The 27,068-nt window shown below is 45.9% G+C and overlaps 1 protein-coding gene and 1 pseudogene across 1 annotated transcript in view; one reads left to right on the top strand and one right to left on the bottom strand.

The window, feature by feature from the left end:
* The window catches only part of LOC142303179 (uncharacterized), an 85,327-nt pseudogene extending 66,814 nt beyond the window's left edge, over positions 1-18,513 (top strand).
* GLRA3 (glycine receptor alpha 3) overlaps positions 1-27,068 on the bottom strand; it is a 502,398-nt gene that overhangs the window by 436,862 nt on the left and 38,468 nt on the right. The gene's annotated exons all lie outside the window — the stretch shown is intronic.

The raw sequence follows: 27,068 nt of genomic DNA, 5'->3' as shown, positions 1-27,068 counted from the left end.
GTGATGCCCTGCTCGGCCCGTCAAGCCCCGGCCGCCGCAGCGATGCCCTGCCCGGCCCGCCAAGCCCCGAACGCTGCAGCGACGCCCGGCCCAGCCTGCACAGAGCCCCCTGCAACAACGACACTGATCCAGGCCGCCGCCATGCCAGGCGCGGCCCGCCAAGACCAGGCCGCCGCCATGCCAGGCGCGGCCCGCCAAGACCAGGCCGCCGCCATGCCAGGCGCGGCCCGCCAAGACAAGGCTGACGTACCATTTACCCCGGCCTGCAAAGCCAGAGCAGACAAGGCTCCCCAGGTTCAGGAAGTCCCTGCTAGGCAATCCCTGGTAGGTGAGGACTCCGCATACTGGCAGCTAAAAGCCGACCTGGAAGCTAAGTTCCCACGGGAGATGGTGGAGCGGTACATGCTCCCTCCGCACACCCCAAAGAGTATCCCGACAACTCCTGCAGCAACCACGGCAAAGAGTTCCCCACCTGGGCCGGCAAAACGAGGTCGGTCCATCCCCAGCACTGCTACCCAAGGAGTGCCAGGAAGAACTAAGGGGGGGAGGAGGCCAGGAGGTTGAGAGGCTGACTCCAGAGCCATACCCAGAGCCCGAGATGCTGCCTTATTCTCGCTGGGATGAGGACGACCCGATACCCTCGGCTGAGGAAGAACTGCCCAAAAGCCTTACCTGGGAGTTTGTGAGCTGCACCCTACAGAATCCAGCTCGTAAGACACACCGCAACAGAACGCAACTATCCCCTGCACCGTCATCCCCAGAGCAGCGGGAAGTCACCGCCAGAGACCTGCAAGAAAAACGAGCCCTGAGAAGGTCCAAAGCCCAGGCCAGAGGACCCCTTTTCAGAGGAGTAGTGGAGGATTTTAATCTGAGAAGTGGATATGGATTCATCGTAGCACCTGGTATCAAGGATGGGATATTTGTCAACAGAAGAGATGTGAAAGCTCATCTGCCTAGAGGACACCCTGGCAGAAATCTAAAGATGGGAGATTCAGTCCAGTTTACTATGCATCAAGGCGAAAGAGGATTGTATGCTCTGGACGTAACACAAAGTCCTAAAGAAAGAGAAGGAAGACAAAGCAGAGAAAAAGAACCTACGGATGAGACGACCACAGACGACGACAAAGAGTAGGAAAGCAGCAGGTGCCACCGCCATACAGGCTCAAGCCCTGGTAAAGAAGAGTAAAGTAAAGTAAAGAAAGAAGTTACCAGTTGAAGTTTTGAAAAGTTTTGTTTTGCAACGTTCACGTTTAAGTATGTGCCCACAAAAACTATTGTGAGAAATAAACCTTAAGGCTATGAACTGGCTATAGCCACAAACTCTCGCAGTGTAAATAGTTACACCAGAGGCACCACCACCAGAGCCAGCCTGTTTAGGGGCTTGGCTCGCCTGCAACCAGAGAGCACGCCTGTTTATGGGGCCTTGGCTCACCACCACAAAGAGGGTACCTGGTCAGCACCAACTGTGGAGGCCGCCTCTGCATCCTGCCGGAAGAGGCTGAAGGCGCGGATCCACCAGGCCAGGTATACCCTGAAGACCACCAGCCCATGAAAGCCGCCGCTACATCCTGCCAGAAGTGGCTGAAGTCGCGGCCAACGTGAAAGGGTTTTTGGGTGGGTTAACGGACTTGTGGGTGGAGGGGGGTGATGTCTGATACCTGGTGGTTTTAAAAATGTTTTACATGTTTTAATGTTTTATGCATTTTAAAATGTTGTCTTGCAGCCCGAGGACGTGCTGGTGATAACTAAGGGGGAATGTGGCGCCCCTGACCTGGTCAGGCACCACTGAGTACTGCACCCATGCTGGGGACAGTACAACACAGGTAATCCAGAAGGCTGACTGGGGTGTGGTACACAGGCGCATAGTGACCAGGTCTCACACATGTACCTTTGAGAGGACCCCTGGGGATCCCAGGAGGGGGCAAAGCCTATACCTCCACTGGAATAGTGGCAGGGGGTCAAAAAGCCTCCATCTCCTCTCAAGGGGTGTGGTGGAGAGTCTGGTTGCTAGGTGGCGTAGGCAAGAACAGGAGAGGAGGAGCAGTGAGTCAGTTAGAGGAGAACTCCAGAGGGCTCAGTGAGGAGCAGACCTGTGGGGTTGATGCTGTCTAACAGCGCCCGCGCAGTGGCTACTGACGGGGGAGAACGGTCAACTAGGAGTGCTACCTGAAAGCCAGCTTCAGCTAGAGAGAAAGCACGGAGTGGGAAGTAAGGAGACTGCTAGAGAGCACCAGGCCCAACCGGGCGGCAGATCCCGAAGCGAAGATAGATCCAGCTTTCTTCTGCTAAACCTGCCGGTGTGGGGCTCTCAAAGCCCACACCACAACACCACAAAAGCCGCAGCCACGTAACCGCAGTGAGGGCCCATAGGTCACAGGAGGCAAGCAGCTGGAGTGGCCTGGTCCGGGGAACAAGCAAACGGCAAACCAAAAGGGGGAGAGAGGCTGCAGCATCTTCCCTGGGTGACCCCCATAGGGACTCAAAGTCGGGGTCACCCCAAACCACCAAGGGCTAAGGAAGGCGAGTCAGTAGTCACCCTCATAAAGTCAGCCTGAAGGATGCCTGGTTCCCATCTGGTTCATCCCAGCTACGCCCGGGCTACTCACCCTGCCATCAAATGTGAGTAAAGCCCTTGAAAGACATTTCTGCCTGTGTGAGTCATTCTGCGACTTGTGGTACTACAAACCTACACAGGGCCCTGGGGCTTGCCTCACTCTCAGGAGGCTACTACATCCGACTGCACCCACCATCAGCCCCAGGCGTCCCCTAACCTGCAGTGGCGGTCCCCACTGACCGCAATACTGAGAGTGGCGTCACGATCAAAACCGAAGATTCCCTACCTGTGACCAGATCCAGCCGAGTGGAGTCCCTGAAGGTAATGCACCGACACAACACCTGTGGGGCTTCACACTTGCATCATATTTATTTGGCGTTTTAGTTTTTTACTTCTTGCATTGTAACTGGGATGGCCTCACAGGAAAGAGGTCTGGTTTTATCGGGGACAGTATGACTTAACCCTGCTGTTCTGTATCTGTTTGATATTGTTTTAAATATTCATTCTGCAGTTCTGAAACTTGTGGTTAATTGACTTATCCTCATTTGAGGAGTTCTTTCTATGAGTAGGTTTTGTTTTTGTTTACTTTTTGCTCCACGGTTTTTTTACACTTGTACTGACAGGTCAAAAATGACCGTTAGCCTTTTATACTAATCTCCAGCCATTTTTGGAGTGACATAAAGGAGTTATAATCTCATTTTGGATTATATATTGCATTTACATCTACTACTATTTATCAATTTATCCATGTCCTTTTGGTCCGTACAAATTTACATATACATACATTTTCAAATTACGATACTGCAAATGGATTCGCTTCCAGTATAGTTATGTGCAAATTTTTTTTCGCTGTATCTTATTTACCCTGCTGTTCACTAGAGTTGAGCGCGGTTCGTGGTTCGTGGTTCTCCAGTTCTAGGCTCGAGTGATTTTGGGGCATGTTCTAGATCGAACTAGAACTCGAGCTTTTTGCAAAAGCTCGATAGTTCTAGAAACGTTCGAGAACGGTTCTAGCAGCAAAAAACCAGCTAAATCCTAGCTTGGTTTCTGCTGTAATAGTGTAAGTCACTCTGTGAATCACACTATTATGACATTTCAGTGTATAGTGTGCGGGAACAGCGCCTTCAGATCACTGCTGTTTCTATAATGGCGATCGCCATTTTTTTTTTTTTTTTCCTCCCTGCATTTCCCTATTAGGAGGGATAGAAAGGCAGGCTTCCATTCCTCTATCCAGAGCCCCAAAATTCTGGCACTGTACCCTCCTGTCCTCTGCACACTCCAACTCATAACTAAGCCATTATACTAGCAAACAGTCAGTGTACCTAGTGGCATCCTATACGTGGCTATTGGACTTTGCTATAGTCACACTAGTGCAAAGACATTTGCAGCACCTCTGCCTGCATTGCACACTCCAACTCATGATAACTAAGCCATTATACTAGCAAACACTCAGTGTACCTAGTGGCATCCTATAGGTAGCTATTGGACTTTGCTATAGTCACACTAGTGCAAAGACATTTGCAGCACCTCTACCTGCATTGCACACTCCAACTCATTATAACTAAGCCATTATACTAGCAAACACTCAGTGTACCTAGTGGCATACTAAACGTGGCTATTGGACTTTTGTCTATTCACACTATTGTAAAGATATTTGCAGCACGTCTGCCTGCATTGCACACTCCACCTTTTTTTAACTCAGCCATTATACTAGCAAACAGTCAGTGTACCTAGTTGCATCCTAAACGTGGCTATTGGACTTTTGTCTATACACAATATTGTAAAGATATTTGCAGCACGTCTGCCTGCATTGCACACTCCACCTTTTTTTAACTCAGCCATTATACTAGCAAACAGTCAGTGTACCTAGTGGCATCCTAAACGTGGCTATTGGACTTTTGTCTATACACAATATTGTAAAGATATTTGCAGCACGTCTGCCTGCATTGCACACTCCACCTTTTTTTAACTCAGCCATTATACTAGCAAACAGTCAGTGTACCTAGTTGCATCCTAAACGTGGCTATTGGACTTTTGTCTATACACAATATTGTAAAGATATTTGCAGCACGTCTGCCTGCATTGCACACTCCACCTTTTTTTAACTCAGCCATTATACTAGCAAACAGTCAGTGTACCTAGTGGCATCCTAAACGTGGCTATTGGACTTTTGTCTATACACAATATTGTAAAGATATTTGCAGCACGTCTGCCTGCATTGCACACTCCACCTTTTTTTAACTCAGCCATTATACTAGCAAACAGTCAGTGTACCTAGTGGCATCCTAAACGTGGCTATTGGACTTTTGTCTATTCACACTATTGTAAAGATATTTGCAGCACGTCTGCCTGCATTGCACACTCCACCTTTTTTTAACTAAGCCATTATACTAGCAAACACTCAGTGTACCTAGTGGCATCCTAAACGTGGCTATTGGACTTTTGTCTATACACAATATTGTAAAGATATTTGCAGCACGTCTGCCTGCATTGCACACTCCACCTTTTTTTAACTCAGCCATTATACTAGCAAACAGTCAGTGTACCTAGTTGCATCCTAAACGTGGCTATTGGACTTTTGTCTATACACAATATTGTAAAGATATTTGCAGCACGTCTGCCTGCATTGCACACTCCACCTTTTTTTAACTCAGCCATTATACTAGCAAACAGTCAGTGTACCTAGTGGCATCCTAAACGTGGCTATTGGACTTTTGTCTATACACAATATTGTAAGGATATTTGCAGCACGTCTGCCTGCATTGCACACTCCACCTTTTTTTAACTCAGCCATTATACTAGCAAACAGTCAGTGTACCTAGTTGCATCCTAAACGTGGCTATTGGACTTTTGTCTATACACAATATTGTAAAGATATTTGCAGCACGTCTGCCTGCATTGCACACTCCACCTTTTTTTAACTCAGCCATTATACTAGCAAACAGTCAGTGTACCTAGTGGCATCCTAAACGTGGCTATTGGACTTTTGTCTATTCACACTATTGTAAAGATATTTGCAGCACGTCTGCCTGCATTGCACACTCCACCTTTTTTTAACTCAGCCATTATACTAGCAAACAGTCAGTGTACCTAGTGGCATCCTAAACGTGGCTATTGGACTTTTGTCTATACACAATATTGTAAAGATATTTGCAGCACGTCTGCCTGCATTGCACACTCCACCTTTTTTTAACTCAGCCATTATACTAGCAAACAGTCAGTGTACCTAGTGGCATCCTAAACGTGGCTATTGGACTTCTGTATAGTCCCACTAGTGCAAATCTATGTGCAGCACCTCTGCATGACACCCTCCTGCTCTGTTTTTAATGAGCTATAATGATAGCAAAAAATACTGCCATTTTGTGGCATCATAGAACTGGCTGTTGTATTCCATTAGTGCCCCACTGGTGCCAAGCTATTTATAGCACCTCTACATGACACCCTCATGCACATTTTGCTACGCTAATGTTATAGCAAACTCATGGAATTCATTGCTGCATTTCATAATTCGGAGGGATAGAAAGTGAGGCTTCCTTTAGCTTTTCCTTCTGTTCATAGACAGCATCTCCAAGAGCAATTTCCCCTCCACGTCTAAGTGTGGAGAGGCAGCTAGTGCGCATGCGTGTGCCGATTTACCCCAGCTGCAGCCTAATTACAGTGTTTCGCCTAGTGAGTATGCTCAGCCTGACTGTGTTATTCCTGACGCTAAGTCTTCATTTCGGGATACAGCGCATGCTCCCACACTAAGTGTGAAAAGCCTCTTTGCACAGGTGCTTGCATTAAGTGCTGGGTCTAAGTCCTGTTTTGTGCCTAGACACCATGCTAAAGCTGATAGTCTTTTTTCAGAGACTGTATTTCATGCTACTGAGCATGCTCAGGAACTTACTGCATCAGAGACTAGGTACGGTAATGAACTCTTGGGCCCTGCCCCTGATGTGGGGGTCCCATATAGACCACAGGGCATCAGCTGTCCTCCCAAATGGCTTGCAGAGGCCCACCCCTATGACTTGTCACCGCATTATTGATGGTCAGACGATGACTGGTGAGGTGTTTGGGTCATGGCAGCCATGAGGTCATCATTGAAGTTGCGGTTCCAAATAGGACGCTACTTATGCCACTCATGACGTGTCACTTTACTTTTGTCTCCAGGAGGTGCATTGTGGTTCACCCTGGTTTGGGGCGGACCCAGGTTATAAAAGGGGCTGGAGCCAACAAGGAGGTGCGCAGTCTTCTATTATGCTCCGAAAGAGCACACCTCCATGTGTTGAACCCATTGCGGCTTTAGGCCAGAGGTAGGCAGGGATAGGGTGGTGGATGCAGGCCACCACAACAGTTGGTAACGCAGAACGGTTAAGACCAGCTCCTGTCCTACAAGTCCTGCTTGTGCAGCCCAGTGGCATTAACAGGCCTGCTGCTGCTGATGCGCCTGCTGTCCACAGGTGTGGCCCCTACGCACACGGTCAGCGTACTCAATGGCCCCTGTGTGGTTAACAGGGAGTTCCTGGGCTGGGTGGGCATGTGGACCCTGTGACGCTAACAGGGCTCCCAGTCTCCAGATCCGAATGGCTTCTAACTCGGTTCAGGATACTATTAGTTTCATAGCCACACAGCTCTGTATCCTCCACCAAACCTTCCAGTTGCCAAACTCTCCTTTTCCAACTGGGAGCACGGTGGACACTGACTGCTGAAGGTGATATATACCTTTCTCTTTCTTTTCTTATTAATTTACGTTATATAGCGGTAACATAGTATATACCACTTTATCCAAATCTGCCAGTCCCACTGTAACAGATGGTGTTTCTTCAGCAAATGTTACTGTTGCTTAACCACCAAATCCACGGACCAAAACTTATTTCCCCTTTCCAACACACCTGTTCCCCTTTCCACCAGCATCTGTCCTTTTTCAACTCATTTTGGTATATGAACAAAAGTGCAACTCTGCAGGGACACCGTACTCAACGCCATCTCAGCACAGCAGCCAGCCCTCGGTCCCTCAGATGTGGACAAGTAAAAGACCATTTCCTCCTATCCATGACAAAGCGTTGAGATTCACTCTGTGCAGCACTGGTGTTTAGTGGGAAAGTAGATCTAAGATTGCGTACCACATTCTGCAGATACTCCTGTATACGTGCGTCCATTTCTATGGCACGAATTATTTTGCCAAATTTTGTCTTGTACCGGGGATGTAACAGTGTGGCAACCCAGTATTCTGGATTACTTTGAATTCGTACAATCCGAGGGTCATGTTGTAGGTAGTGCAGCAAGAAGCCGCTGATGTGTCTTGTGCATCCAGGAGGACCAAGTCCTTGGTGTGTTGGTGGCAGAGAGGTGAGAATCGTGCCTCCTTCCTCTGCCCTCTCACCACAACCTCGCACAACCGAAATGTGAGCAAGCTCTCACTCATCTGCTGAGTCTTCCATGCCCATCGCAAGTTCGTCCTCCATTTCTTCATTGGCTCCTGCACCTTCCTCAACACTTTTTGCTGATACTATGCACCCTTATTAATCACTCTCCCTCACCATGACTGCCGCCTAGGTGCCGCTGACCATCTGGACCTCGTAGATCTTGTTATCCCTTCCGCATATGACTCCTCCTGTACTTCCTCCCCTTCCTCTTGTCCCAACACCTGACTCCGAATAATAATTACAGTGCGCTCCATCATGTAGATGACCAGAATTGTCACGCTGAGAAGGACATTGCCAGTGCTAAACATCTTCGTCGACATTTGTAAACTGTGTAGCAGGGTGCATAGGTCCTTGATCTGACACCACTCCAGCAGCGTGATCTGCACCACCTCTGGATCAAGTTAGGCCAGGCTATATGTCATAACGTATTGCAGCAGGGTTCGGCGGTGCTGCCACAAACGCTGCAACATGTGCAGATTCAAATTCCTGCGTGTGGGCACATCGCATTTCAGGCGTTTAACCAGCAGACCTAAAGACTTCTGTTGCGACGAAAGTTGTTGAGCTGCTGTGTGCGCACGATGGAAGTGAGCACATAGCGAGCGTGCACGCTGCACAAGGCCATGTAGGCCGTGATGGTGTTTTAAAAATTGATGGAGAATTAGGTTCAACACGTGAGCCATACAAGGCACGTGTCACATTGCCCTGCTGATGGCCCGCAGCCAGGTTTGCATCATTGCTGCACACGGCTGTTAAGTCACCAACGGAGTCCGCTCCGTCAATTTGTACTCCGGTCGCCAGGTGACAACGTGTTCCTTTCATGAATAGTGCTGATGATGGGAGAGGAGTCGATGCCAGCGGCGCAGGTGGACGCAGGTTATGCTCACACACTGGGCTGCATTACCTTGACAGATGCAGAATCTCTGGCTGAATGTAGCTGGTGGGTATCTCACAGTTGAAATACCATCATACAGCTACAACCAATGGGAAGACACCACACCCTTTTTTATGCCCATCCTGTCTTTTGACCACTGCCAGACATAGCTATGAACCTCTGGTTAATTTTACCCCCAGTTCAGTTTTATGATTTTGTGTGCTTGTTACCTGACTACTTTTCCTGCTTGCTGTTTATGTACCTTGTTGGCCGATCCGCATTTCACCTCTGCTTGTTTTCTGATTAAGTCCTGCCCGTCCCATTCTGTTCCTGTTCCTCAATTAATGTTTTGACCCTGCCTGACTACTATTCTCTGGAAATGCAGCCTTCCACAGGTATTAATCACCTTGGGCCCTGTGTAATTCCTAATCCCTGTATAGGGGTTAAAGGGTTTCAGGGTTCTAGGGGTCCTACTTGGTGAGTGGCTTCCCTCTAGCCTATCATTAACAGCCCATCTGAGTGTGTGGATCAAGGAAGGCGTTACACCGTGCTCTCTGCAGAAGGCCATGTGGGCCAGGATAGTGCTTTAAAAATTGCTGGACAACCAGGTTCAACACGTGAACCACACAAGCCATGTGTGTCACATTGTCACAGCGAAGGGCCGCACCCATGTTTGCATCATTGTCGCACCCGGCCTTCCCTGGCTGCTGGTTGAGTGGAGACAACCATTGATGAAACTCGGTCTCCAGAGCTAACCGTCCACAACTTCTCAGCGGTGTGACTCACATTTCCCATACATTTCAAAGTAAACCTTTAACCGCCTGATGGCATTGAGCTCTGCTGCCAGCATAGTAAGGAGGTGTGTGGTATTCCTTGTGCGCAGTTACAAGGAAGGGTGGCCTGACCACACAGGGTTTGCGCCAAGGTGGAGGACCCACACGAGGTTGAAGAGGCAGAAGCAGTGTATTAACTTCTACATACAGAAGAAGGATTGAAACAACTCGTGGGGACGGCAAGACTTGGACAGCAGACCCTTCTCCATCTCTCACCATAGTTTGCCAGTGCCCAGTCAGTGACATGTAATGACCCTGTCTATGCTTACTGGTCCAAGTATCTGTGTTGAAATGCACCCTGTCGCACACAGAGTTTCTCAAGGAAGTGGTGATGTTGTGTGCGACATGCTGGTGTAGCGCGGGCATGCTGTTCTTGGAGAAGCAGTGGTGATTGGGCATCTTGTACTGGATCACAGCGACAGACATAAGGTCTCTAAAATCCTGTGTGTCCACTAGGCGGGAAGGCAGCATTTCGGTAGCCAACAGCTTACAGAGGGATAGAGTCAACCTCTTAGCTTTGTCATGGGTCGCAGGAAGTGGCCTTTTATTTGACCACATCTGAGGGACAGAGATCTGGCTGCTGTGTGTAGACGGTGTTGAGTAGGGTGTCCCTGGAAAAATGCAGGTTTGTGAGGAAAGTGCAGGCGGAGACATGATGTTGCCTTCATCCAACGTTGGTGCTATCAATGTCTGAGAGAGCTGTACACACGTACTTGTTTCCCCTTCCAAACCAACTGACAACCTACCAAGCAAACTGCCTGTTGCGGTTACAGTGGTGGAAGTTGTGGGTGGAAAAACAGGTGTGACAGCTGTCCCCACAGTCCTAGAAGATGACAAGCGCACGGATGCACTGGAAGGGGCAGGCGGTGGATGGTTCGCTCCGCTAGGCCGCATTGCAGCACGGTGAGCTTCCCACCGGGCCATATGATATTTATTCATGTGACGATTCATGGAAGAAGTTGTCAAACTGCTGAGGTTTTGACCTCTACTAAGAGAACCATGACAAATTTTACAGATCACATAATTTGGGCGATCTTTTTCTATGTCAAAAAAGGACCAGGCTAGGCAAAGCTTAGAGGCCATGCGACCTGTTGATCCACCCCGAATAATGCTCAGAGGCAGAGTGGTGGCTGAGGATGCAGTTGTAGACGTGCTACCAGTGCTCCGACTCTATCCAGGAAGGCGCAAGGTAACTTCGTCGTCGGTTGCATCCTCCTCCACCGCCTCTGTTGACCTCCTCGAGTGTCTGACTGTGGGTTGACAGTAGGTGGGATCTAGAACTTCATCATCAATTGTTGTGTTTGTACTCCCCTCCCCCTCAGACCGAGCCTCTTCTTGCCCTGACCGAATATTTCAGTTGTCATCCCAATCGGGTATCTGCGTCTCATCTTCATCAGTATGTTCCTCATTGTCTATAACCACAGGTGTTGGAAAGGCAGCATTTTGGTAGCCAACAGTTTGCAGATGCTGAAACCTTCTAAAAGCATGTAAAACACAGCGAGGGGACTCCAACCACAGTCTCCCTCGTTGCCACTAAGTGGGCCACACATACCCCACTTGACTGGCATCAGTTGACCCCCCTTTTGAAAAAGAAAAAGATGCTTTGCATGAAGCACTCTCAAAAATACGCGTGCCTTTCGCGTCCCCTGGCTGACCCAGGGGAAGAAAAGTCCTCTGAGAGCCATGACTTGTTCATCTTGGTTCTTTTAGAAACACAGCGAGGGGACTCCAACCACAGTCTCCCTCGTTGCCACTAACTGGGCCACACACACCCCACTTGACTGGCATCGGTTGACCCCCCCCTTTTGAAAAAGAAAAAGATGCTTTGCATGAAGCACTCTCAAAAATACGCGTGCCTTTCCCGTCCCCTGGCTGACCCAGGGGAAGAAAAGTCCTCTGAGAGCCATGACTTGTTCATCTTGGTTCTTTTAGAAACACAGCGAGGGGACTCCAACCACAGTCTCCCTCGTTGCCACTAATTGGGCCACACACACCCCACTTGACTGGCATCAGTTGACCCCCCTTTTGAAAAAGAAAAAGATGCTTTGCATGAAGCACTCTCAAAAATACGCGTGCCTTTCCCGTCCCTTGGCTGACCCAGGGGAAGAAAAGTCCTCTGAGAGCCATGACTTGTTCATCTTGGTTCTTTTAGAAACACAGCGAGGGGACTCCAACCACAGTCTCCCTCGTTGCCACTAATTGGGCCACACACACCCCACTTGACTGGCATCGGTTGACCCCCCCCTTTTGAAAAAGAAAAAGATGCTTTGCATGAAGCACTCTCAAAAATACGCGTGCCTTTCCCGTCCCCTGGCTGACCCAGGGGAATAAAAGTCCTCTGAGAGCCATGACTTGTTCATCTTGGTTCTTTTAGAAACACAGCAAGGGGACTCCAACCACAGTCTCCCTCGTTGCCACTAACTGGGCCACACACACCCCACTTGACTGGCATCGGTTGACCCCCCCCTTTTGAAAAAGAAAAAGATGCTTTGCATGAAGCACTCTCAAAAATACGCGTGCCTTTCCCGTCCCCTGGCTGACCCAGGGGAATAAAAGTCCTCTGAGAGCCATGACTTGTTCATCTTGGTTCTTTTAGAAACACAGCAAGGGGACTCCAACCACAGTCTCCCTCGTTGCCACTAATTGGGCCACACACACCCCACTTGACTGGCATCAGTTGACCCCCCTTTTGAAAAAGAAAAAGATGCTTTGCATGAAGCACTCTCAAAAATACGCGTGCCTTTCCCGTCCCCTGGCTGACCCAGGGGAAGAAAAGTCCTCTGAGAGCCATGACTTGTTCATCTTGGTTCTTTTAGAAACACAGCGAGGGGACTCCAACCACAGTCTCCCTCGTTGCCACTAATTGGGCCACACACACCCCACTTGACTGGCATCGGTTGAGCCCCCTTTTGAAAAAGAAAAAGATGCTTTGCATGAAGCACTCTCAAAAATACGCGTGCCTTTCCCGTCCCCTGGCTGACCCAGGGGAAGAAAAGTCCTCTGAGAGCCATGACTTGTTCATCTTGGTTCTTTTAGAAACACAGCAAGGGGACTCCAACCACAGTCTCCCTCGTTGCCACTAATTGGGCCACACACACCCCACTTGACTGGCATCGGTTGACCCCCCTTTTGAAAAAGAAAAAGATGCTTTGCATGAAGCACTCTCAAAAATACGCGTGCCTTTCCCGTCCCCTGGCTGACCCAGGGGAAGAAAAGTCCTCTGAGAGCCATGACTTGTTCATCTTGGTTCTTTTAGAAACACAGCGAGGGGACTCCAACCACAGTCTCCCTCGTTGCCACTAATTGGGCCACACACACCCCACTTGACTGGCATCGGTTGAGCCCCCTTTTGAAAAAGAAAAAGATGCTTTGCATGAAGCACTCTCAAAAATACGCGTGCCTTTCCCGTCCCCTGGCTGACCCAGGGGAAGAAAAGTCCTCTGAGAGCCATGACTTGTTCATCTTGGTTCTTTTAGAAACACAGCGAGGGGACTCCAACCACAGTCTCCCTCGTTGCCACTAATTGGGCCACACACACCCCACTTGACTGGCATCGGTTGAGCCCCCTTTTGAAAAAGAAAAAGATGCTTTGCATGAAGCACTCTCAAAAATACGCGTGCCTTTCCCGTCCCCTGGCTGACCCAGGGGAAGAAAAGTCCTCTGAGAGCCATGACTTGTTCATCTTTGTTCTTTTAGAAACACAGCAAGGGGACTCCAACCACAGTCTCCCTCATTGCCACTAATTGGGCCACACACACCCCACTTGACTGGCATCAGTTGACCCCCCTTTTGAAAAAGAAAAAGATGCTTTGCATGAAGCACTCTCAAAAATACGCGTGCCTTTCTGTCCCCTGGCTGACCCAGGGGAAGAAAAGTCCTCTGAGAGCCATGACTTTTTCATCTTGGTTCTTTTAGAAACACAGCGAGGGGACTCCAACCACAGTCTCCCTCGTTGCCACTAATTGGGCCACACACACCCCACTTGACTGGCATCGGTTGAGCCCCCTTTTGAAAAAGAAAAAGATGCTTTGCATGAAGCACTCTCAAAAATACGCGTGCCTTTCCCGTCCCCTGGCTGACCCAGGGGAAGAAAAGTCCTCTGAGAGCCATGTCCACATTGTCAGTGGGCAGACGCTTGTGCTTATCTGCCAGCAGACCACCAGCAGCACTGAAGACAGGTTCCGAGAGAACGCTGGCTGCAGGAAATGACAAGATCCCCAAGGCGTACGTGGCGAGCTCAGGCAATTTATCCAGATTGAAGCCTAAAATGAGCAGGGCTCAAGTTGCACAATAATGGAATCGATGTTTCCTTGCATATACTCATATATCTGTGTGTCCTCCTCTTTTTCCTTGTCCAGCTGTTTTGTTTTCGCATGAGTATATGTCCTTGTCACTTTCCCATGTGTTTGTGTTGTGTTGTGAGTTGTTTGTCACCTTTTGGACACCTTTGAGGGTGTTTTCTAGGTGTTTTTCTGTGTTTGTGATTGCCTGTCATTGTTTCCTATTGGCTCGAGTTCGGTTCGTCGAACGTTCGACGAACCGAACTCGAACGGGACCTCCGTTCGGCGAACCGACCTCGAGCCGAACCGGGACCGGTTCGCTCATCTCTACTGTTCACATAGAAATAGTTCAATTCAGTTGTCAACATTTAACATTGTAAATTAAAAGATTTTCTTCTTCTCCTTGTGTTAGCTGATCCTATTACTGTGTAATGTTGACCTGAAAAGAGCACTAATAAATTCTGTCTGACAATTGTGTTTGTTTTAAGGCCCCGTAACACACAACGAGATCGCTAACGAGATCGCTAATGAGATCGTTGATGCAACAGAGATATCGTTATGTGTGACACCTACCAGCGATCAGGCCCCTGCTGTGAGATCTCTAGTCCTTGCTGAATGGTTGGGACCATTTTCTTCAAAGGCGATGTCCTGCTGGGCAGGACACATCGCTATGTTTAACACTGTGTGACAGGGTCCCAATGGCAGCAGAGATCGTTATACAGGTCGCTACTGTGACCTGTATCGTTACTGAGTTGTTGGTAAGGTCTGACTGTGTGACATCTCACTAGTGACCTCCCAGCGACTTACCAGCGATCCTTATCAGGTCGCATCATTTTCGGGATCGCTGGTAAGTCGCTAAATGTGACAGGGGCTTTACTGTAGCCTTTCTTATGCTAAAGGATTGTGTTTTCTCTGATCTTATCAGTAGACAATTACCATACTAGTCTATACAGTTACTTCACTTTCAGTTCAGCTGGTGAGAACTGAGAGCACATGTATAGACGTCAGAGCTCTGAAAACTCATCTTTACAGGCATGCAGCAGATAAACTATTATTTTATTCTCAAATTATTTAATTCTTTTGATTAGATTGTATAGTGTAAAGCAGGATTTTTTTTTTTTATTTTGCTCAGCCATTGGCTGATTACTGTGTCATGATGTAAGACAATGGTCACTGCCTACTTGTTGAAATAATGCCCAGCACTTATTTCATCATGCATTAGACTTGTCCTTTTGATGACCCATTCTTTGGTAAGCAAGGGGGGTGTCACGCTGTACTCTAAGATGTACAATAGCAGTACAGGGCAGTAATGTGGGACAGAGAGGATTCATTAAACTACCTGAAAAGGCAGATAGCTGGTAAACCACTAGGGGGCATTAAAGTGGAGAAAACGTATGAGCAGAGAATTCCCTAGCAGAGGTAATACTAGTCAAGCCCACCAGATGGCAGTAGAATCGTCAGAAAGCCGAATCACAACATGAGGTCTTGTAAATACACAGGGGCAAAGTCTAAAAGTAGTCAGAGGGAAGCAAATAGTCAGTAGCCGGGAAATCAGAACTCAGAAGCAAGGGAGAATGGGAAGACAAGAACGGAATCAAGGTAAACAGATGAGGAACGAACAGGGAGACAGACAAGCAGGGAGCTGAAAAGAGACAGTGGGAGAGAAACTGACAAAATGAAAACAGAGAACAGAGGAGATTAACAACAGGTCAGGTGAACACGGAGGTCAGGAGGGGGCAGGGCAGACAACAGGTTACTCACGAGCAGAACACAGCAGAGCCAGAAAAATCACTGGCGTAGTCCCAGAGAAACAGTGCCCTAATAAAGTAGCCTGACCTCCAGAATGAGGCAAGAAGGATTAACCCCTAACGTGACCTGTATCAGAAGTGAAACTAAAAATAAGGCTCAGCTGCAGCTGAGCCAGGAGTAAATCATAACATGGGGGGAGGATTAGGGCTGTGTAGACTGTATGCAAGTGGGTGGAGCATTAGGGCTCTATAGACTCAATGTCTGCATATGAGGAGGATATATTCTCACTGCTGTGATAGAATGAGTGCATACTTATATGGATGATCTCCTTTGTGTCACTCTAGCATCGCAATCACAGGGTATATCTCATTGTATGATGGTGCCCTTATTGTGTGTATTGTTGTGAAACTGGTAATAGTTTGTTCATTTTATTATCATTGTTTATGTATATATTTTATTTTTTCATTCCACAGTGTTGCCTTTTTGCAGGATGAGAAAATAGATATTGACTGAAGTTGAATTGGAGGAGCTTGTATATGCTTCTGAATCAGATGATGATGTCCTGCTTGAAAATGTGTCCGAAGAGGAGGACCACATAAGTGATGGAGAAACCAATGCACAGAAATCTGATTCTGAAGTAAAATCTGATGAGGAAACTCAGACAACTAGTCGGATGCAAGAAATCCATTCGAAAAACAAAGATGTAGTTTGGAACTTGCAGCCTTCTACTCAGGCTGGTAGAAGATCTTCTTCAAATGTCATAAAAGATATTCCAGGCCCTACCAGGTACTCTATATCAAGAATTCATTACATACAATCTGCATTCAAATTGTTCATAAATATAACCATACAAAACATCATAAAACAAATGATAAACATTGAGGGACAACAAGTTTATGGTGAGAAATGGAAGAATTTTGATTTCACAGCTTTAAATGTTTTCATAGGTTTACTACTGTTAGCAGGCGTGTACAGATCATATGGTGAATCAACCAAAGGTTTATGGAATTCCAAAACTGGACGCCACATATTTAGGGCCACAATGTCTCTTGAAAGATTTTATGAGATTTCAAGAGACCTTCAGTTTGATAATTAAACCAATCAAATTGAAAGAAGTGCCACAGAAAAACTTGCCTCTAATAGAGATTTGTGGAATACCTGGGTAGAGATTCTACCAGTATTTTATAATACTGGTGAAAATGTGACTGTAGATGATCAACAGGTGCCATTCAGAGGTAGGTGTCCATTTAGACAATATATTCCAAGTAAGCCTGCAAAGTACGGCATCAAAATATGGACTCTGTGCGACAGCAAAAATTCATATGCTGTAAACACTCAGGTATACATAGGAGAAAACACTGGAGAAAGAGCTGAATAAATCAAGGTATGCAAGTAGTTTTGGGTTTGACACATGGACTCAAAGCACAAAACGTTACATGCGACAATTTTTTCACATCATACCAACTGTGCCAGAGGTTGCTGAAAAGAAAAATGACCATGATGGGTACTATTAGAAAAAATAAGCCAGAACTGCCGTAAGGTATCATCAGTAAGAGAGACGTTTATAGTTCTGTTTTATTTTACTAAGGATACAACAGTAGTTTCTGAAATTGCCAAAAAACACAAGGTCATTCTGATGAGCACAATGCACCATGATAATGCAATAAGTAATCGAGACGGCAAAACAAATCCATGGCCAATGGTTGCTTTTTACAACATTCTTGATGTGTCGGCATACAAAGCATTCGTAATATGGTGTGAAATAAACCAAAATTGTAACAAAAATAAACTATATCAAAGAAGAATTTTTATAGAGGAGTTGGGAAAATCACTGGTTACCCCATATATCGAAGAAAGAAAAGTTAAGCAGGCTTTACACACAGCGACATCGCTACCAATGTCACTGGTGAAAGCACCCGCCCCTGTCAGTTGATGCCCGTGGCGCACAACATCGCTTACACATACTTACCTGCCTAGCTACGTTGCTGTGGCCGGTCAACCGCATCCTTTCTAAGGGGGCAGTTTGTTTGGCATCAAAGCGGCGTCACTAAACGGCCGCCCAATAGAAGCGGAGGGGCGGAGATGAGCAGGCCAAACATCCCGCCCACCTCCTTTCATCCTCATTGCGGGCGGCTGCAGGTACGGTGATGTTCCTCGTTCCTGTGGTTTTACACTTAGCGATGTGTGCTGCCGCAGGAACGACGAACAACCTGCGTCCTGCAACAGCAACGATATTCGGGATAGGAACGACTGGTCAACAATCAACGATTAGGTAAATAATTTTGATCTTTAACGGTCATTCCTGCGTTTCACACACAACGACATCGCTATCGAGGCCGGATGTACGTCACGAATTCCGTGTCCCCAACGACATCTCATTAGCGATGTCGTTGCGTGTTAAGCCCGCTTAACACCCAGAGATGATAGAGCGTCAGCCATTGTCCACAGGATCCAACAGCATGCTAAAGAAAGTGAACCAACGGTTTTCACAAGCACTGCTACGATACCCACGGCCTCCATCAGCACTGCTACGATACCCACGGCCTCCACCAGCACTGCTACGATACCCACTGCCTCCACCAGCACTGCTACGATACCCACTGTCTCCACCAGCACTGCTACAATACCCACTGCCTCAACCAGCACTGCTACAATACCCACTGCCTCAACCAGCAATGCAACCAGCCTAAAACGGAAATGATGCACCTTCTTTCCAACATCAAGTAATCACAAAAAACATGGGATATGTTGCATTTGTGCAAAGTACTTATGCAAAAGACATGTAAATTATACTTGTGACGAATGCAAACAATCAATTTAGCACCGTGAAACTTATTTACCATTTGATATAGAAATAACAGTACTTTTTATTTATTTTGTACTTTCTTTTTGAAGAAAATAGATTTACATACAGTTTGATGTTATTAGTTGTAGCTTACAGTTATATAAAGACTATCTTTTATGTGAAAATGGGCAATATGCATGAATATTGCATAAGGCCATGTAAAAATTTTTGACTGAATAAAAATTAAAATTAAATTTTTTTATTCCATTTTTCATTTGTTTATGAACAACTATGTTCACATACAGTATAATAATGCAACAGGTATTCAAATAAAACACATAAATTAGCTAAAAATGAAGACTTTAATAGGTCTGATCAAAAATTACCAGAATATTATAAGTGTATAGTAGACCCGAACAGAACAGCAGGGTTAATGCAACCTCAGATGCCAAAATTATGAGAACATTTTGATTCAAATTCATAGCACAAAGTAAGCCCACTAGTAGGATATGAACTTCGGTTACACAGCCATTAGACTTTTATTGATTAACTAGAAGGTGGCCCTATTCTAACGCATCGGGTATTCTAGAATTTACGTATTGTGTAGTTAATGTATGATTTTTGTTTATATATATATATATAGATGTTGTTGTGTGTAGGTACCAAGTGTTTGTGTAGGGCGCTGTAAATGTTCTGGGTGTTGTCTGGGTGGGGTGAGAGCGGTGTTGTATGTGTGTTGCGTTGTGTGTGTTGTGTTGTTTGTGGAGCGCTGTGTGTCTGCAGCATTCTGTGTGTGGTGCTGTGTGTGTTGCGCGGTTTGTGTGGCTGTGGGGTGCGTGTGTGTGTTTTGGGGGGAGGTATGTTTTGTGCAGTGTGTGTGTTGCGCGGTATGTGCGTATATTTATGTATGCCGCGGTGTTTGTGTGTTGGGTGTTGTGTGTGTGCGGCGTTGTCTGTGTGTGTGTGTGGGTGTCTGTGTAGGGCGGTGTTTGTGGTTCCCAGTGTGTGTGTGGTGTGTTGTGCGGTGCGCGTGTGGCGGTGTGTGTGTGTGTGTTTTGGGTGCAGGTGTGCACCCCCATCGTGCTCCATCCCCCATGCTGCGCACCCCCCATCATGCTCCTTCCCCCATGCTGCGCATCCCCATCGTGCTCCATCCCCCATGCTGCGCACCCCCCATTGTGCTCCATCCCCCATGCTGTGCACCCCTCATCGTGCTCCATCCACCATGCTGCGCACCTCCCATCGTGTTCCATCCCCCATGCTGCGCACCCCCCATCGTGCTCCATCGCCCATGCTGCGCACCCCCCATCGTGCTTCATCCCCCATGCTGCACACCCCCCATCGTGCTCCATCCCCCATGCTGCACACCCCCTATTGTACTCCAACCCCCATGCTGCGCACCCCCTATCGTGCTCCATCCCCCATGCTGCGCACCCCAATTGTGCTCCATCCGACATGCTGCGCATCCCCATCGTGCTCCATCCAACATGCTGCGCACCCCCCATCGTGCTCTATCCGACATGCTGTGCACCCCCCATCGTGCTCCATCCCCCATACTGCACACTCCCCATCGTGCTCCATCCTCCATGCTGTGCACCCCACATTGTGCTCCATCCTCCATGCTGTGCACCCCCCATCGTGCTCCATCCCCCATGCTGTGCACCCCCATTGTGCTCCATCTCCCATGCTGCCCACCCCCTATTGTACTCCATCCCCCATGCTGCGCACCCCCCATTGTGCTCCATCTGACATGCTGTGCACCCCCCATCGTGCTCCATCCCCCATGCTGCACACCTCCCATCGTGCTCCATCCCCCATGCTGCACACCCCCCATTGTGCTCCATTCTCCATGCTGCGCACCCCCCATTGTGCTCCATCCCCCATGCTGCGCACCCCCCATCATGCTCCATCTCCCATGCTGCACATCCCCCATCGTGCTCCATGTCCCATGCTGCACACCCCCCATCGTGCTCCATCCCCCATGCTGCGCACTCCCCATCGTGCTACATCTCCCATGCTGCGCACCCCCATCGTGCTCCATCCTCCATGCTGTACACCTCCCATCGTGCTCCATCCTCCATGCTGTACACCCCCCATCGTGCTCCATCCCCCATGCTGGGGCCGCCGGGGGCGGGTCCGAGCGTGGCAACGTGTGCCGGGGGCGGGGCTGAGTGGGCGAGGCATCAGCGTATGCCGGCTCCTTGCACATGTGTACCAGGTGCCGTTGTACGCTGGTAACCATGATACACATTGGGTAACTAAGGGAAGCGCTTCCTATAGTTACGCGATGTGTATTATGGTTACCAGCGTACATCGGCTCCGTCACGATCCCAACATCGCAAGGTTATGTCCGCCAGGGGCGGGGCCGAGTGTACCAACGTGTGGCGGGGCGAGCGGGCGAGGCGTCAGCATATGTCGGCTCCCTGCACATGTGTACTGGGAGCCGGTGTACGCTGGAGCGGGCGATGCGTGCGGAGGGCCGGGGCGAGCGGCTAATCCATGGGGGGGCGGGGCCAGGCTGAGCCCAGCGGCCAATCCGACAGTTGTCACTCTAACGACACTGTCACGGTGACACTGTCACGGTGACACAATTTTGGAGCAGGACAGACAGACAGACAGACAGACAGAATAAGGCAATTATATATATAGATTTGCTGCATATTATTACTATCTGGATATTGTATGTAAAATACTTTCTCTAATAGTAACAGATTTGGAGGTAACTTCCACATTATTTTCTGTCAAATTTATATGGAATTCAAGTAGAAACGATTTTGCACATCCATATAAAATGAGAGGCATCTGAGAGCTTAACGGGATTGTCCACTTTATCTTACAAAATGTGTTGAAGTCATAAAGTTGCCCAATTTATAAGTATTACAGGTTTTCCTCCTTTGTGAAGCACTCATTTATGAGTGCAGCCTACCTTACAAATTCTCTCCTGTTTTCAAAATGAAAAATGATGGAGGAGCATGTGTCCAGACCTGTCCATCGGCCTCTTCCAATCGAAAAACATCTTTCTAGTTGGAATGTTTTTAATTTGGAGGAGCTCTGTGCTAACAAGTGTATGGCTAAAGGCCCCGTCACACACAGAGATAAATCTTTGGCAGATCTGTGGTTGAAGTGAAATCATGGACATATTGTTCCATTTGTACACAGCCACAAACCTGGCACTGATTGTCCACAATTTCACTGCAACAGATCTGCCGCAGATTTATCTCTGTGTGTGACAGGGCCTTTAGACTTATACATTAGTAAATGACACAAATTATGTCCCCAACACATTTGTTAAAATAATGATAAAGTGATGAAACCATTTAAAAGAGTGAATAAAGTTGTCATTTATATAATCTTTCAGAAGTCCAATGTGGAAACCTATCAGCTACTCACTGTTGGCGTTCCATGGTTTCTACTCTCCCAATGTTCATCATGTAACAATTTATATGAGATTTTCAAATTTACTATCACATGGCTGCTTCCTTTGGATGTATGTTTTATTACTTTATTTACTACCTTAAAAACCCCTTAAAGGTCTTATATGCATAGCGTTTTTATGGTAGCCCACAGTAAAAAGTAACCATATTTACTTATCAGATATATCAGTATGTGGTCATTTTTGAATACCATTTTACAGCTTACATATTAATGTAATTTACATGAAAGTATGAGTAAATACATAATACCGCATTATATATATTTTACCAATCCTGAATTACAGCTTAATAGGACTTATAGTTACATAGGTTGAAAAAAGACCTAAGTCCATCTAATTCAACCTTCCTCCACCATTTCTACTTTTTGTCCCTAAGTCACTAATAAACAGGACTCTATCTACCACCTTATATTATTAAGTGAGTCGGATAAACCTGTCAATGTAGTTGGGATCGACCAGTAGTCTAACATATATGGAACCTCCCAACTGTACCCAGACAGAAGATTTCAGAATAGAAAAGGATCTGACCTGCTGAATTTCCAATGGCTGATCCATTTTGTTCTCTTAGAAATAAGCCCTTACCAGAGACATCTGAGAAAACATTTCTCATAGAGGACACAAAAGCCCTCAGCTGAACATTCCTATGAAATAGCAGTCAGGGGAGATAGCTGTCATCCAAGCAACTGGTTGGCTGACAGCTGTCTAATATATATGAAGGTCTTTAGGCTGTACCAACTATTTGTTGATGAGATGCAACTTGGGTACGAGTCTTCATACAGGGGACCAAATGCTGCACACTCCATTCTATGATGGCAGCAATATTTTCAATGTGTTTTCCTTGGAGTTCCAATACAGGCAGTAAGGACCAGACATCTTGATCTATTTGGCAAAACCATGGCATTAGCTTGGTCTTTCCAGTATAAAAATTTTGTAAAGCCCTGTTATAAAATGTGTAATGATCATTACGATCTTTCACTCATTATACATTGTATTTCCAAATCAGTTTTAGCAATAAAAGCTGTACTCTGATAGTCAGATTGAATAAATCTCCCATAATGTCTTTACATTGAGCTGTTTAATGAGCATTGCAAGTATTCCATGCCTTTCTGTAGGTTTATGATTTAGGCTTTTCAAGAAAACGCTACTAATTAGAGCCAAAGTCAATTAAGAACAGGTGACCTAGGGATCCTCTGCTTGTGGTAGTAATCAGATTATGGATAGTGACCCAGTGTGATAACACTTATGTAGGAAAAAATGATATTTGAAATGTTAAACATCTTTTAACTCTTCAAACTGAACAAGTATCTTAGTCCTATGCTGATCTAATTTCACAGCCTGTAGCGTTAAGGACAGATGTACACTCTATGGATCAATAATCATTATCATTCACTTGGATGGCTATAAAGAATAATTGCTATCACACTTCAATGACTCCCCACATAGAAATGTTCAGTCTGGCCTTTCATGGCCTTGTTTGCCCAGTAGAAATATTAATCTGTCGTTGTGTCGCTTTGCCATTTCTTGATAATTCAAAAATTCTAAATTAAACTGTTAATCTTGTTTTAGACCGTAAGGGCTCAATATTCATTATATTGAAAACGTTAATATGCAAACAAGTCTGCTCCCAAAAAGAAGCTTAGCACAAAATATTAATATATTATCGAAGAAATAAACATCGCCAGAAGATTATATAGCTCTTGTTTTATTCTTTACTTTAGTTAATATCACTTTTGTTTATACTCATGTGTCCTATATTATGGCTTATGAAAGAATTTAATGAAGATGTTAATATTTTCTGTTTCTTGATACTGAGGTTGTTATTCAAAGGAAATTTTAATAAACAGTTATGTTTGAAATTTCAGCGAGCGGCATATTAACAATGGAGGGATCGATAGCATGAACAATGTAACAAACCTGCTGTTTTAGGGCCTGAAAACTTTGCATAACCATCCTAAGAAGGACAACTTGGAATTAACTGCCTCTGAGACATTTTTCATGTGTCAATCAGATGAAAGGCATCATTTGTTTCATGTGATTGACAACTTTATGGAATCTATGTAAGAGGCTCATAGATACTCCCTATCTCAAAGGCCCATAGCAGCGCCAGCAGCAAAGGTTTTATCTAATATATGAACACCATTTAAAAAAAATAAGTATCTTCATAATTGTAGCTCTACTTTTTATACACATATGCCCAGTCTTTCAGATTGGCGGAGGAAAGAAAGATTTTTACAGAACATTGGCATTCCTGAACTCAAAGCTGCCACAAATATAACTCCAAAAAGTTATTTGTTCACTTACAACAAATTACAATTGGTTTTTACAGATATAACATTGATCCCTGATGCAGTGTGAAACCTCATCCGGGATTTCCAAAATATACCGAACCTTTAAAAGGAATGTGTCAACAAGTTTTTGCTACCCCATCAAAAAGCAGCAGGATCTTGGGTAAGAGACTCCAACGATGTATTTTGTGCTGAGCTGCATTCTGGTCACTTTGTAAAAAGTCAATGTTTAGACTGGTTTCACATCGTATTCTGCCGCACTGCTGGATCCGGCACGAATGCGGTACAGTTCACTGGCATCGTGGCAAGCTCCGGCCACAAGCTGTCACATGCTCGGGTCACATGACCGCATGTGACCGGAGCTTGCTGCGATGCCTGTGACCTGTATTGAACTGTACTGCATTTGTGCTGGATCCGTCAGTGCAGCATAATACCGCTGATGTGAGAGCAGCCTTATCTGTTGAAGATCAAACAGTTCTCTGAATGTTAAGCTCTATGTATCCCAAACCATACCACTGATTGGCATCTTTCTGTCCATGGATAGTATGCACAGAAAACTGTCAATCAGTGGTGGGGGTGGGGTTATACAGAGCTCATGAAACTGGATGACTACATGGCAGCAAGTTTTACTAGTCCTCCAGTGATAATGTCCTGCTGATAAAATACTTCACTGGAATAAGGATCTCTGTCCCTACTTTATGGCACTCTCAGAATAAGTGGCAAAAAGCTGTTGACATACTGTATCTTTTTTAAATTTTATTTTGGATTCATATACCGTTTTTTGCAGCATTTTTGGGATAATTTCCTCAGCATTTCAAGGTCTGAAAACCTCTACCCACACAGTTTTTAACAGCATTTTTTTGGGACAGTGGTATTTATTTCATAATCTAAGAATTCTATTTTTGCCCATATTTTACCAAAGACTTCTCTATGTGATGTTAAACTATTATAGTAAAGAGCACATTTCAAATGATGAAAAATAAAGAAAAATGCCACCAAAACACCAACTTGACAAATATATTTTATCACTCTATCTTATATGAATAAAAAGATTGCTGATATCTGATTCAAGACATTCACTTCTATCTGTCAGGATGTAAAACACAGTGTATGTGTATTTTGGATGTGTGGCCATTTCTTTTTTTCTATCACATTTTTGCTATGCATAATGTTTCCCTTCATTTTTTTGTTTTTCTTGGACCAGCTCTCCTCGCATTTAGCACAGGTGATTTTAATTAGCAGGAGACTGCAAGAAGGGTCTGCCTTTTCTTTGCTCCCAGTTTAGATACTGGGAGCTGGTGTAAGGTGACTTAATGTGCTCCCTTCATGGGGAATTTGCGCTGTGTGGCGGCCATTGTTGCAGTGATTTTGTGTCTGTAGGCGGTGTGACTTGGAGTCATGTTGACCCAGCCTTGCAGTATGGGTTTTGTGAGGCACCAGTTCACCTGCCCTGTTGATGCATTGTCGCTGTGGTTATGGTTGACGCACAGTTCCGCACCATTAAGGCGTCAGAGTAGAGAACCACTCAGAGGTTCATCATGACGTGGCAGTGGGCTTTATACAGTTTGATCAGAATGTTAAACTAAGAACCTTATGATCAGGAATTTAATTTTTTGCCTAGCGGCATTAGATCAACTTTTCAATTTTGGATGTGCGGCCATTTCTTTTTTCTACCACATTGTTGTAAAACACAGTGTATGTTTATTAGGGATAAGCAAATTGATTCCAGGAGCATCAAATTTACTTTAAATTTCATAATAAAATTGATTTTTTCAAAATTAAGAAATTTTCCAAATTGATTAACTTGAATCAATGAAAACAGTGGACTGCAAGTCAATATACTGATTAATTTTAGGACTACAAAGGAGATTAAAAATTAAAAAAACATTATGCTCATCTCAACCTTTAGCTATCTTGGTGCTGCAGCTTACCACATTCTCTTTTTCTGGTTTGTTTTCTCGATCTGTCACCAATCTGTTCCTCTGTTTTTCTGTAATGCAGAATGATGGGACGAGAACCACTACATGCTAGCAAGCGCAATGTGTTGATCGCACTTGGGGCTAGCTGTCGCACTGCCGCACACCCTTAAGGGGTGGTGATGTCCTTCACCCGCCTGCCGGTCCTGGCGAGGAGGGACTTTAACAGAGCCCTTCCCAGGCAGCAAACAGTACGGCGGCTGGCGACTGATCAGAAAGTGGCTGATGGGAAAATCACAGCAAGAAAATAACTAAACGGAAAAGGGAACAAAAACCTAAGGCTGTTACAACAGCAGAAACCAAATGGGAGATGAACCAAAATGTAAATAAAGAAAAAGATGACTCCTACAGCAGGAGATGCTAGAGGAAAACCTCAGAGAACTAACACAAATGAAACAAACCAAACCAGCCACACAACTGACTTAACCAGCAACTAAAGCCCGCTTTACACGTTGCAATATATCTTACAATCCGTCGTTGGGGTCAAGTTGTAAGTGACGCACATCCGGCATCGTTCGTGATGTATTTGCGTGTGACACCTACATGCGATCAAGATTGAACGCAAAAACGGTGATCGCAAACACATAGTATCTGTTACGGGGGGGCTGTCTGATAATAAAACCTAAAGGAATGTCAGACAGTCAGGGTCCACTATGCAAAGACTCTGCTGCAGACTATGGCTGAGGATAAGGGGTATATAAGTGTGCCACTGTAAAAAATAATCGCACAAGTGCAGAGTGCAATACCTCTGTTAAACTCACAGAGGAATATAATTAGAAAATAAAGCAATTCCTCCCTTACTTGGAGTGTGTGTGGAATGGTCTCTGTTAAAGATCACAGAGACAAAAGCAGTGAGTGTGAAATGGCACCTACCTAGGTTTGTTCCTCTAGTGGTGC

Source organism: Anomaloglossus baeobatrachus, chromosome 1 (genome assembly GCF_048569485.1).
Source record: "Anomaloglossus baeobatrachus isolate aAnoBae1 chromosome 1, aAnoBae1.hap1, whole genome shotgun sequence".
Lineage (NCBI taxonomy): Eukaryota > Metazoa > Chordata > Amphibia > Anura > Aromobatidae > Anomaloglossus > Anomaloglossus baeobatrachus.
The sequence above is the reverse complement of the archived record's forward strand: the minus strand, read 5'-3'. Positions and strand labels throughout refer to the sequence as shown.